At 44.2% G+C, this 13,233-nt stretch overlaps 1 protein-coding gene across 1 annotated transcript in view; it reads left to right on the forward strand.

Moving 5' to 3' along the window:
* Positions 1-7,088: 7,088 nt before the first annotated feature.
* The window catches only part of SYK (spleen associated tyrosine kinase), an 85,229-nt gene continuing 79,084 nt past the window's right edge, over positions 7,089-13,233 (forward strand). The window contains exon 1 of the mRNA XM_056127497.1: positions 7,089-7,201. The gene's annotated coding sequence lies outside the window, so the exon portion shown is untranslated. The remainder of the gene's footprint in view (positions 7,202-13,233) is intronic.

A 13,233-nucleotide genomic window follows, 5' to 3' on the forward strand; every position in this document is an offset into this window, starting at 1 on the left:
CTGAGTGCATGAGCCAGGAGTAATACCTGTGCATCACCAGGTGTGACTCAAAAAGCAAAAAATTTAAAAATTAAAAAAAATTTTTAAAAAGCTATCCTTGGGTCTTCAGTACTTTTCTCCTTGGGGGTGCAAAACCTTTTCTGATGACCAAAAGAAGAGGGAAGTGCATCATTTGTAAGCAAAAGTTCACTCTGCCATCAGGACTGAGTTGGAGGGGGAAGTAAGCAGAAGTAGGCTGATTATCCTGGCACGTAGATGCATATTGTTGGCTTCACTGAGATAAGCAACTCCTTTCATGGTTCTCTCATTAAGGCTGGCTTATTAGAACTCACTTGTTTTAAAAGCCTTGTAATATTGCATTTTTTAAAAAGGTATACCTATTTAAAAATGACTATCAGGGAGCAGTTTGGGTCACATCTGGCAGTGTGCAAAGATCACTCCTTGTAGGGTTTGGGGAGCAATTTGCAGTGCAGGAATTGAACTTTGGTCAACTGTGAGCAAAGCACGCACCTTCCCAGCTGTACTCTCACTCTGTTTCAGGCTTGTATTGCTTTTGTCTTTATTTAAAATAACTTTTATAAAGTAAAAGTGACAGTGTCTTAACTGCTGTTTCTCCTTTGTGAGCAAGCAAATTTTCCTATTTCAGTAACTAGAGTGGTGTTTTTACTTGCAACCTAAAGCATTCTAGATGCCTTGTGCAGATTTTAATTTAAAGATAAAAAGATGCAGTCATTGGGACCTGGGAGATAGTACAGGGTTAGGGTAAATGCCTAGCATGCATATGACTCTGGTTCAATATTCAGCACACATGGCTCTTGGGTGTAGACCTGGAAATCCTGAAGACCACCAAGGGGGCCCTGGAGGTCCCTGCCAGCAAAGAACCCAAGCGGCACCACATCCTCTGGTTTTACAGCAGTAGCAGGAAGGCCTGAATGTCTCCTATTGCATTAAACCACTAGCTTGGGTAGTCAAGAATCACCAGGAAACCCCCTTCGTACCCCCTCCAACGCTAAAGAAGATCTTTCTGTCTAAATATTAAAATGTACAGTGTAGATCCTATAGTTTTAAAATGTGTATTAAATTCTCAGTCAAACTGGTGAAATGTTTAAGAGGACCAAGATCCTACTAGCTAGAAAAGGAAAGCGCCCTCTCTTACCTCATTTCCCTTAAAATGAAGCAGGAGAAAATAAAAATGTGAAAATGACTGATGGTAAACAAAATGGAAAAGGAGAACCTTCCAGGCATGGATGGAGAAAAGTGCTAGGTCATCCAAAAAACAGAAGTTTGAGTATCACAGTAAGGCCAGACTCCCAGCTCCCAGAAACCACTTCTGGTCAGTTTACTGAATCCAGATATTTATTGCTCCAATCTTGAGAGAAGGAAAAATAGGGTCAAGTCTTGGCGTTGAGTCTTTGGGATGATGTGGGTAGCAAAATGGCTGCTGCAGAGATAAGAGGGCAAGAACAAAAGCAAGAATTTGGCAGAACTGACTGGAACCCCAGACTTGGGAGTGGGGCTGACTGGGATAAATGCTTCCATCTTACTGCATACTCCCAGCCTCAAGGTGCAGGGAACCTCGTATTTCCCATCAGTCTCACATGGGAAGGAGAGACCATCACTCCAGCTAATCCCACCTGCTATGCTCAGAGCGTATAGACAAGCAGAAGGAACAAGGTTATAGGAAAGGTTACAGAAAAGCAGAAGGCACAAGTGTGTCTGAAGCTCTCAAGCTTAAGCCCAGATAAAGAATAAAAAAAAGAGTCTGCTGGAAAGATCAAGGAGTTGTCATCCACAGAGAAAGAGGAAAAGAGATCTGCAAAAATAAGGTAAAAAAACACATTAGCAATGATGCTGGAAAGGAGAAAGGAGAATCAGAATAAAGATATAAAAAAAGAACTAGAACAAATCAAATCAATAATGAGGTACCATAACATACCAGTGAGAATGTTATATATTAATCACTGTATCACTGTCATCCTCTTGTTCATCAATTTGCTCGAGCAGGTACTAGTAACGTCTCCATTCATCCCAACCCTGAGATTTTAGCAGTCCTCCTTACTCATCATTCCCAATGGTGCCATATTAGGCTCTTTCAGGGTCAGGAGAATGAGACCCGTTATTGTTACTGTTTTTGGAATATCGAATATGCCATGGGGAGCTTGCCAGGCTCTGCCATGTGGGCAGGATACTCTCAGTAGCTTGCCAGACTCTCTAAGAGGGATGGAGAATGTATATAAGAGAATATAAGCAAGTATATTAAAACCAAACACATATGTGCTGCTTTAGGTACATCAATGGGCTAGACTATAAGAGGTCACGTGGCCACATGCGCTTCTGGGAGCTTTGTTTTATAGTCTGGATCTTGGCTATTGATGGGATTAAAGTTTGTGGGTGTGACTGCCAAGCTACTAGAAAATGGGGGATCTGGGTGTGCTGCTGGAACCAAGTATGAATGAATTCATCACTTGTTTGTTGAGGTACAGTGGTTTGCAATACAAATGCCTTACTGCTGTGCTATCACTCCAGCCCATATATATAAATAGTATATATTTAATAAGTCAGTGTTGGAGGGGTTGTGGTGAGAAAGGAACCCTTATTCACTGTTGGTGGGAATGTCATCTGGTTCAACCTCAAGCAGTATGGAGATCTATCAAAAAAAAAAAAACTCTTGTGTGACCCAATATTACCACTCCTTGGCACCTATCCTCCAAATATAAAAATATTAATTTGAATAAATATATGCACATGATCATCATTGCAACATTCAGTACAATAATCAAGATATGGAACAACCCAGAATGTCTAACTACAAATGGGGGGGCCAAGAAATTGTGGTACGTACACACATTGGAACACTATGTGTAAGAAAGGACAAAATATGCAATTTGCTGGTCAATGGAGTTAGAGGGAATCATTCTGAGTGAAGTGAGTCAGAAAGAAAGGGATATATACATATATACAGAATGATAGGGGATTTGAAGATATACAGTAAGTGAGCAACACATAACCAAAGGCAACAGAACTGGAGAGCTAGTCCACAGAACTGAGTTTATGGGGGTGATGAGCGGGAGGGGGGATTTGAACTGGTGGGGACTTTGGGATTTTGGTGGGAAGAAGTGGGTACTCTGGTGGTGGGTGGTGGGTGTGGTGCTGGAACCAAGTATGAATGAATTCATCACTTGTTTGTTGAGGTACAGTGGTTTGCAATACAAAAGTCACTGTCAATGTTGTCCCATTGTTCATTGATTTGCTCAAGCGGGCACCAGTAACATCTCCATTGTGAGACTTGTTGTTACTGTTGTTGGCTTATTGAATATGCCACAGGGAGCTTGCCAGGCTCTGTCATGCAGGCAGGATACTGTCGGTAGCTTGCCGGGCTCTCCGAGGGGGACAGAGGAATCAAACCCAGGTCAGCTGCATGCAAGGCAAACATCCCACCTGCTGTGCTATCGATACAACAGTATTTTATTGTAAATTCTGTTTTAAATAACTACTGTGTATTAGATAACTATAATACAAATTAAAAACTCAGAATAGATCTTAACAGCAACACTTGGATTTTTCAAGTGGAGCATGAGTTAAATGGAATAATGACTTTAAAAAAGAAGAAAATGACGACCAATTTAGAATTCTATGCATTCCAAACAATCTGTCAAAGTTGGTATTAGAGCCTTTTGGAATATAGAAGGTCTTTAAAGTATTGACTTCCATTGCTCAGAAAATTCTTGGAGACTGTGATACACTTAAGTAATACAATAAGGGCTGGAGATATAGTATAGCAGGTATGGCACTTGCCTTGCACACAGTCAATCCAGATTTGATTCCTTATATGGCCTAGTCCTCAAAATTCCTTGAGTTGAGAAATTTACTAGAGAGGTTCCTGGACTCACACAGCTTGGATTTTAGTTTCCCATTCTACTGAGAATGAATGAATTACATTGATTACAAGTTGGAGCACTGCACCCATTGTCACTCACAATTAAGGAAATTCAAATCAAAGTAACAGTGAGATATTATCATGCCTGTGATAATGGCACATATCCTGAAATCTGGAAATAGCCAGTATTGGTGGGGTTATGGAGAAAAAGAAACCCTTATTCACTATTGCTGGGAATGTCGTTTGGTTCAGCCTTTATGAAAAGCAATAAAAAAAAACCTCCAAATAATAGGAATAGAATTTCTATATGCTTCAGCAATACCACTTCTTGGCATATATCCCCCAAACACAAAAACATTAAGTTGAAAGGATATGTACACACTTATGGTCATCGCTACACTTAGTACAGTAGACAAGATATGGAAATGACCCAAATGCCCAACTACAGATGAATACAACAAGAATTTCTGGGCTATATGTACAGTGGGATACTATACAGCTTTAAGAAAGAGCAGAAGTATGCAATTTGCTATAATGTGGATGGAACTAGAGGGTGTCATGCTACATGAAGTCAGTCCGAAGGAAAGGGCCTGATATACAGCCTTAAAGCAGCAGCAAGTAGCAAGCAAGGCTAACAGCATGAGGGGAATGATCCGTATCACTGAGTCAGGCATTTGGAGGAGGGTTTGGGGGTCCTTGGGAGAAGGACAGGTACAATTGAGCTGGGGAGTTTGGAGGATGGGTGTTGAGGTCCTTGAGAGAAGAAGGGGATCACTAGTGATGGGTGTGGTTTAAAATCATATGTATGAGAACCATTATGAATAGCACTGTACATCACAGACTCTTAAACAAATTAAAACAAAAAACAAATTGGGGCACTGCAGGAAGTTTTGATTTACATATATTGTGAAATGATTATGGGAATGGTGTCACCTACCTTCTCACAGATTGAGTAAGAAAAACAAGGTAAGAAGAGAGAAGCGGAACATAAAGTAACAAAATAGGAGACTAACACCCAAGAATGGCCAAGATTAGTACCAGGAATTTTGCTCCATGGCTTGGAGGCCAGCCACATGTGCTAGGAGAAAAGAAAGCTCAGATAGAGAAAGGAGCACCAAATAAAGGGTGTTGGGAGGATCCTCCTCTCAGGATGGGAGAAGCATGCTGAAAGTAGACTATAGACCAAACATGATTGCCACTCAATGCCTCTTTTGCAAACCACAACACCCAATAAGAGAGAGAGAACAAAAGGGAATGCCCTGCCACAGAGGCAGGGTAGGATGGGGGGAGATGGGGGGTCGGAGGGATACTGGGATCCGTGGTGGTGGGAAATGGGCACTGGTGGAGAGATGGGTATTTGATCATTGTATAATTGAAACCCAAGCACAAAAATGTGTAAGTCTACAACTGTGCCTCATGGTGTATCATTAATAAAAAATAGAACAATAAAAAAAGAAGAGAGACATTTCCTACTGCTACATGCTTAGCACTCACTCGGGACTCACAGAGCAGTGAGGGGAGCACCATGACTATGACACCCCAGCACTTCCCACTCTTATCTCAGAAAGCTTCTCTCTTTAAACTTCCTTTCTTCACCCACCTGCTCCCTTACCTGTAACTACACTTTTGATTTCTTGTTCTATCCTTGAGTCTGTTAGGATTCAGTATTTGTCTCACTTAGGATTCAGTATTTGTTTTTTTCCACTTGACTTATTAAACTGAAAGAAAGCAAAATCAAGAGAGGACAGGCACAAAGGAGAATAGAGGAAGGTGGGTATTTGTGCGATGATTTTTGAAATGGATTTCATTCTTATGAGGTACAAGTTAGCTTCTTAAAACAGGGCCTCCCAGCAGTGCTTTGGGCCACCAAGATGGTACCAGAAGGTGCGGGGTAGGGCTAAGGGGCCTTCATTATGTATTCTAGAACCATCCCTCTTCTCCTTAACTCTGAAGATGACTTATGGGGGAAGGAGCATAGTAACACGAAAAGGTGAGGTAGAGGTGGAGATACATCTACAATTAGCATTCTCCAGGGAAAGGTGATCAAAGAACCCTGGTTTTTGCTTCTCACATGCAGATTCCAACATAATCTCAACTCTGGCAAACTCCAGTGCAGATTCTGCAGCCTCTGTTCCAAGCATGATGATTTGGATGGCTCTTTGGTTTCATCATTTTTCATTTCATCATCCTGTTATTCGTCGATTGCCTCGAGCAGGCCCCAGTAACGTCTCTTTCATCCTAACCCTGAGATTATATTCAAGGCTCTTTAGGAGAATGAGACCCATCATTGTTACTGGTATTTGGCTCTTTGGTTAGTGATCAGAAACACACCTAGCTTAGGTCAACAAAAGGAACCATAAAGAAATTTTACCTCGGGGTTAAAATATGAAAGGATGGAAGGCTGGGGCATGTAAGGAAAAGGGGTGTGAATATTCCCTCTCAGTTTTGGGGTAGTTTTAATATGTCATCATTTTAATTTTGATGATTGTATTTCAGTTCCAGCCAGAATAGGAAATGTCAAAGGATGTTGAGAGAGAGAGAGAGAGAGAGAGAGAGAGAGAGAGAGAGAGAGAGAGAGAGAGAGAGAGAAGGTGCTTTAAGACCACTTGAAACACAGTAGGAAGGGTTTAAAGTACTTCAGACATCATCAGAGTGATGGGGAGACGGACGCAGGCCAAACTTCTGTCGAGAACCCTGTGCGAAAGAATTTAAGGACCTCGTCGGACAGGTAGGGCCTTTCCCTAGGCCGGTCACCAGCCAAGTTGGCACAGGCCCGCCGAGGCGCGTTGGGCTGGAGAACAGAGCACAGGGACCAGATCCTCTTTCTGTGCCTGTTGATGGCGCAGCTAAAGGGCCTGGCCACACCCTTCACGGGAGCTGGGGAGGCCGACAGGGGCTAGGGGACCTCTGTGGTGGGAGGTGCCCTTTTATGTACTGGAGAGCCCTGTCGGGGACTTCTGCCCCCACCCAGGTTCCTCTCCTTGCAGGCCGGATTCCCGCGCCCCATTCCCGTCGAGGTCCCGGTCACTGCTGCATCCGGCGGCCTGCCGGGCCGTGGTGGCCGCGGGCAGCACTGGCCCAGAGAGCGCAGTCCTGGGGCTCCCGTGGGGAGCGGAAGGCGGGCCCGCGGCCGGGGTGCGGCGGCCGGAGAAGGGCGGGCGCCTGCTGGGGCGCGTAAGGAAGTTGCCCGAAGGAGGAAGCGCCTGGCGCGGTTGCGGAGGCCACTGCGGCGTCGGGAGGAGCCAGGCGCACCAGGGCCCCGGAGCTGCCCGGGCTACGGCGCCCCGTTTCCGTGCCCCACGCCCCGCCCCTCACCTGGCCCAGGTAGGTGCGGCCGCGCGGCGAGTGCGCGGCGCGGCGGGCCCAGGACTGGAACCCCCAGATGGGGCTGAGCAACCCCTTCGCGGGCCTGCGAGCGGGGCGCGCCGTCTGCTCTGCCCCGGGACTGCGGCGGGGACCCGGGACTCCGGGCGCCTGGGCCGAGGGGACCGCGCAGAGACACCGGATCCCGGGCACCTGGGCTAAGGGGACCAGGAGGGGACCCCGGACCCCGGGCACCTAAGCCGAGGGGACCAGGTGGAGACCCCGGACCCCGGCACCTGGACCGAGTGGACCAGGCAGGGACCCCGGACCCCGGGCACCTGGGCGGAGGGGACCGCGCGGAGACCCCGTACCCCGGGCACCTGGTCTAAGTGGACCAGGCGGGGATCCCGGATCCCCGGCACCTGGGCAGAAGTGACCGAGCGGGGACTCCGGACTCCGGGGTGTCTGAATAGAGGGAACCGGGAGGAGACCCCGGGCTGCGGGTATACGCAGCGCTCGCAGATCACTCAAGTGGAGGGCCAGGAATTCGTGCCGGAGGAGGCAAGGTCGGGAAACCGGGTCTTGGGAAGCAAACGTTCAGGTTTGGCCCTGGGCAGCTTCCACTGGACAGTCCACTGTGTTTTCCCAAGTGTTTCGGTATGTGGAAACTCCTGCACTCTTATGTCCGCAGTTTTATACTTCGCGAAGAGCAGCGCCTTGAAAAAGTAGTAATTGAGGGCCCCGAAGAGATAGTATAGGGGTAAGGGATTTGTCTTGCAGGCGATGGACTTCGGTTTCACCCCCCCAGGCTCCCCATGAGTGGTCCCTGAGTTTAACAGAGCCAGGAGTAAGCACGGAGCACTGCAGGGGGAGGCCCCGAAACAAACACACGAGAGTAAGCAGACATTTCTGATGCCCTGCTGAAATGAGCGCAGTTGCTCCTTGTTGATTTTTAAGATTCCTGTTCATTGTAGTTACAAAAGTAGTTACAGTTTCGTTGCTAAGTAGAAAAAAAATTATCTAGTACAATGTAAATTGCGTTAATTGGTAGTGATTTTTAGGGAAGGGGAGGCTTTCAAAACAATTCTAAGTAACTTACAGATACTGTTTATTTTGTTGGTCGAAGGTTCAGGCAGTGGAAGGAGCTTATTAGAGAAGTTAGAGTATGAATACTTCTTTCGTTTAAAACTGCAGTAGATTATTTCAGTGAACTTGTCTGCTGCTTCAAATATCCTATTGAACCAAAGAAAACTATTGACCAGCGGATTTTGAGATGAGTTACCTCGAGGCTGTCCTGTATAAAAATAAAAACAAAATCAAAACAAAAAAAAAAACAATGGGAAACTATTCCTGGCTGAGAATTTCTGAAAATGATAAAACTGACTTATTGATTCTAAGTATCTGTTCTGGCAAGAACAAATTCATTGTGGTTACACAGCAGCTTCTTAATTAATTGCAACTAACTTCGTTCTGAATTTGAACTACTTAATGTGTGCGATTTTGCAAATAGCTTGCTAGCAAGAACGTATTTTAAATATTTTAGCTACAATATAAAATGTGATGTATACCTTGACCTTATGAGGATGTACTTAACAGAAAAGTAATTGTCACTCTAAATGCGGTCCCGCTTAGCCTTATTATTTTTTTTTCTTTTTGGGTCATACACAGGGGTTACTCCTGGCTCTGCACTCAGGAATTACTTTTGGCAGTGCTCAGGGGACCATATGGGATGCTGGGAATCGAACCCGGGTCTGCTGTGTGCAAGGCAAACGCCCTACCCGCTGTGCTACTGCTCTAGCCCCACGTGGCCTTCTTTTAACTCGTATTTTATTTTCTAGTACCAGTCTTATTTTTCTGCTTTTAAAACAGAAACTTTAGTCAGGCATCAGATTACAATGCATAGAATGTGTGTGCCATTTTCCAAAACTCTGTACCAAGTATCACCTAAAATGGTTTAGCACTGTGAAGCAGTCCTAAGAAAAAACTGAGGATTTGAGTCTGGAGAGATGGCATCAGAAAAAGTGAAAACTTGTCTAAAGTTTTGCCATGGCTATATACGGCCCGTGCAGGTGGACAGCATGCACAGAGATGCGTATTTCTTTCCGTTTTCTTCTAGTCTGTGATGTATCTACCTATTTATCTTTCTACCTCTACCGCCACATAAAGCGTCTCTTAACTGCAGAATCAACAGTGACGTGCCTGGTAACAGTGGCACAATAACTGAAGCTTACAAAGATTTTTGTTATTCTGTCTTAGAGTGCTTCTAGAAAGTCTGTTACCTGGCTTCCCTTTGATGTCTTCTGACAACAACTGACAGATGGCGAATCAGCTTTGGTGTGTGACATCTATACAGTAAAACTACTTATTTATTATTATTTTTTCTTTTCTTGCTGATTTGGATGCTCTGCAACAGCTGACTCAACAATCACCCAGAGCTGGGAATCTCTAATGAGCAGTAGGGCAGTAGGATTCTTCTTGAGTTAAAGTAAGAGTTAAGGGTTTTCTAAAAGTATAATTCCAAGTTTTTTGTTGTTGTTTTGTTTTGTTTTGGGGGCCATACAACCCCTGCCAGAGCTCAGAGTTTGCCCCTGGTTCTGTGCTAAGGGATCACTCCTGGCTGGCTTGGGAAACCCTATGGGATATGGGGAATCAAACTGGGTCAGCCATGTGCAAGGCAAATGCCTTATCCATTGTACTGTTATTCCAGCATTGTCCAATTCTAAGTTTTGAGAAAGGTATTCTCAGAAATTGAGAGCTCTGAATACAGAGTGATATGATCCCCACTGTAGCACTGTCCTCCCGTAGTTCATCAGTTTGCTCGAGCAGGCACCAGTAACATCTCACAACAAATTGTGAGACTTGTTGTTACTGTTTTTGGCATATCGAATACATCACGGGGAGCTTGCCAGGCTTTGCCGTGAGGGCGAGATACTCTCAGTAGCTTGCCGGGCTCTCTGAGAGGGGCAGAGGAATCGAACCCGGGTCGGCCACGTGCAAGACAAACGCCTTACTCACTGTGCTATTATTGTTAATTGAAAACTTTTCCCAATGAGCCCCACTAAATGAAATATATATATACATATATATATATATATATATATAGCTGCCTATCACCACAATGATAACTATTGTCGTTAAATGAGGTTTTCAAAATCTTAATCCAAAACGTGGTTTTTAGAGCTTTTTGAAGTAGGCAAAAAGACGATTGTATTAGATGTTGTGAAGCTAGTGATGGCTTTTTAAAGCAGAGGACAGCCCTCTTGCCCAAGAACTCACACTTTCCAGTAATTCAATGGACACTTCCCCTTTTCAGACACTTGAAAGTGTGAGGCTTATTGCTTCCTACATCATTCAGCCTCAGGCTCATGATCCTGTAACGTGGGGTTAAGTGCTACTTAACATTTGCTTTATTGCACTGAGATGTGCGGTGAATGGAGGGTGTATGTGGAGGTGCTGTTTTCTTTCTTGTACCCTTTATTGTTTTTTTGGAGGGTGTGATTTTGGTTTTGTTTTTATATTGTTCACAGTTGATTCTGATCTTACGATTTTTCCCTTTCTCTCCAACTCTGACACAAAGTTAACCACTCTTATGACTCAGTTTCCCACTTAGTCCCTTGGACCAACCACTTGCCGATCTGATTTTCCTCAGCTGTTCTGAATTCCTCCCTTTTCTTGCTCCAGACAGTTTCTCTTTAGTCTTGTTCTACACATATTCTTAGACGAAAACTATTTTGGGCAACTGGTTGTTAATGAAATACATTTTCTGTTTTATATTTGGGGGGGGGGTCTTAACATACTCCTGTCAACATTCTTGAACAATTTTCTTAATATACATCCACTGTCACAGTGATGGAATACATCAACTAACTTGTTATTTCTAAGGTTAGTTACTTAAATTTCAAATTTCTTCCATTAAGATATATTCCGACTCATGCCTGGTGAACAAAATGTTTTTAAGCACACTTAGCAGCAGGCACATTTAAAATCTGTCTCAACATTACCCTGTATTTGGTCCTACATCGATATTTTGTTATCTAGTTGGTGGGAATATGTAGTATCCTGGACACGGGGTGGGGGAGGGGAGTCCATGGGGGAAGGGAATAGACTTGGATCCCATGTCTGACCTAGCTTCCCTAGTTCCTGAATGGTACCGCTCAATTGGCATTTCTGGGAGAATTTCCTTGCTCAAGTGAAATCGAAACGCCTGCTGAAGTAAAGCAGTCAGTAAGGTTGGAAGTCACTTCGTTGGGGCTGTGGTGCTGAGGATGGGCATGGAGCAACTTGACCAGTGGCATGTCCTGGTGTGGAGCATGTTGGGGACTGCATTCCTAAATGCGAGGCTGCTTAGATGGAGAGAGAATGTGGAGGTTATTTTTATCTTCAAAGCAAAATCTATTCTAGTTGTTTGAAAGAACATCTCCAAGTCATATTCACTGCATTTTTTTAAAAATCAGCAGTGTTGAGAGTTGAGATCTGAGCTCTATTTGGTTCAAGCCTCACTCTATGACCTTTAGCCCCTGTTTCACACTTCAGAGCTGGATCAATCCCACGAGCACTCCAGGCGCTCCCTAGCTCCTTATGCAGTATCTGGACAAGTCCATGCTTATATCTGACATGAGCGTTAGGGCTTCCTCCAAGCTCTGGGTAAGTGTTCATGCAGTCTTAGTGGAGACTCACATTGGCATTGCCAACTAGGGTCTGGTGAATTAATACTTTCTTGAAAGTTTGACCTCTAAAATGGGAGAACATTCTGTCATTTTCTTTGTGAAAAGTGTCAGTGGTGTAACCCATGACAAGGACCTATCCATTATGCAAGAATTCAGATTCGACTGACACACAACCCTGATGACCGACCCTTAACTCTGCCCCACCTCCACCGTCAGAGAAGGCCTTTGGGGGTATTTGCTTCCAACTTTTAATCCTGTAATTTCTTGTGTGTGAGCTTTAGAGGATAGTGTGTGTATGTGTGTGTGTGTGTGTGTGTGTCTGTGTCTGTGTCTATGTGTGTGTGTCTGTGTGTCTGTGTAATGGCAGTGTGTGTATTTTGGGGGGGGCAGGGAGTGTGAAGTTATTTTTTAAATACCAATCATTACCATTCTGCAATTTTGCTTTTTCTTTCTTTCTTTCTTTCTTTCTTTCTTTCTTTCTTTCTTTCTTTTTTTGGCAGGGGTGGGGGGATGCACACTCAGCAGTCCTTAAGGATCACTCCTGGCTCTCTGCTCAGGGATCACTCCTGGAAGGGATTGGGGGATCATAGAGGGTACCAGGGATCAAACCCAGATCATTGGCATTAAGGCAAGTGCCCTATCCACTGTACTATTGCTCCGGCCTCCTGCAATTTTCCTTTCTTTTCTTTTTAAAAAAATTTTATTAGTTAAACACCATGAGGTACAGTTGTAGACTTACAAATTTTTGTGCTTGAGTTTCAGTTATACAATGATCAAGTACCCATCCCTCCATCAGTGTCCATTCTCCACCACCACTGATCCCAGTATATACCAGCGGGTGGGAGCCCTTCCCATCAGTGACCAGTGTATTTCATTCCTCAGAGGAGACAACATGACTGTGGATCGCATTACGTAGTTCTTCTTCCCTTAGACTTCATTAACTTTGTTGCATGTTTTCCTTCACTCTTTCTTCTCTTCACCCACTCTCTGCTTTGTGTGTCCTGAAATAAACCTCCAGGAGAATTATTATTTCAAGAAGAATCTTCAACCCTGCCCAACTATTATTCAGTCTGCTGAACTTTAAGGCTTAGCATGCAGGTAGCTCATTTCCAAACAGCACAGCTCATTCTTTATTTTTTTAAATAATCCATGAGACTCTTGTGACTTTTGTGCCTGGGTCTTGGGATAATACACTCTTCTTGTGTCATCATCATTTTTTCCCGTTTGGCATTGGCTTATCGTCTCTTTTGGTACCTTTCTTTCACAGGGTTGGCTTTCCTTATGTGTTAGATATTTCTAGGGGATGTGATGGTTTGTTTTCAAAAGTTTCCTCTTTTGCAATTGTATATATTTGATGGAACCGTCTGCCCATGGAATCTCTTCCTG

The sequence above is a fragment of the Sorex fumeus genome, unplaced genomic scaffold (genome assembly GCF_029834395.1).
Source record: "Sorex fumeus unplaced genomic scaffold, SorFum_2.1 ptg000063l, whole genome shotgun sequence".
Lineage (NCBI taxonomy): Eukaryota > Metazoa > Chordata > Mammalia > Eulipotyphla > Soricidae > Sorex > Sorex fumeus.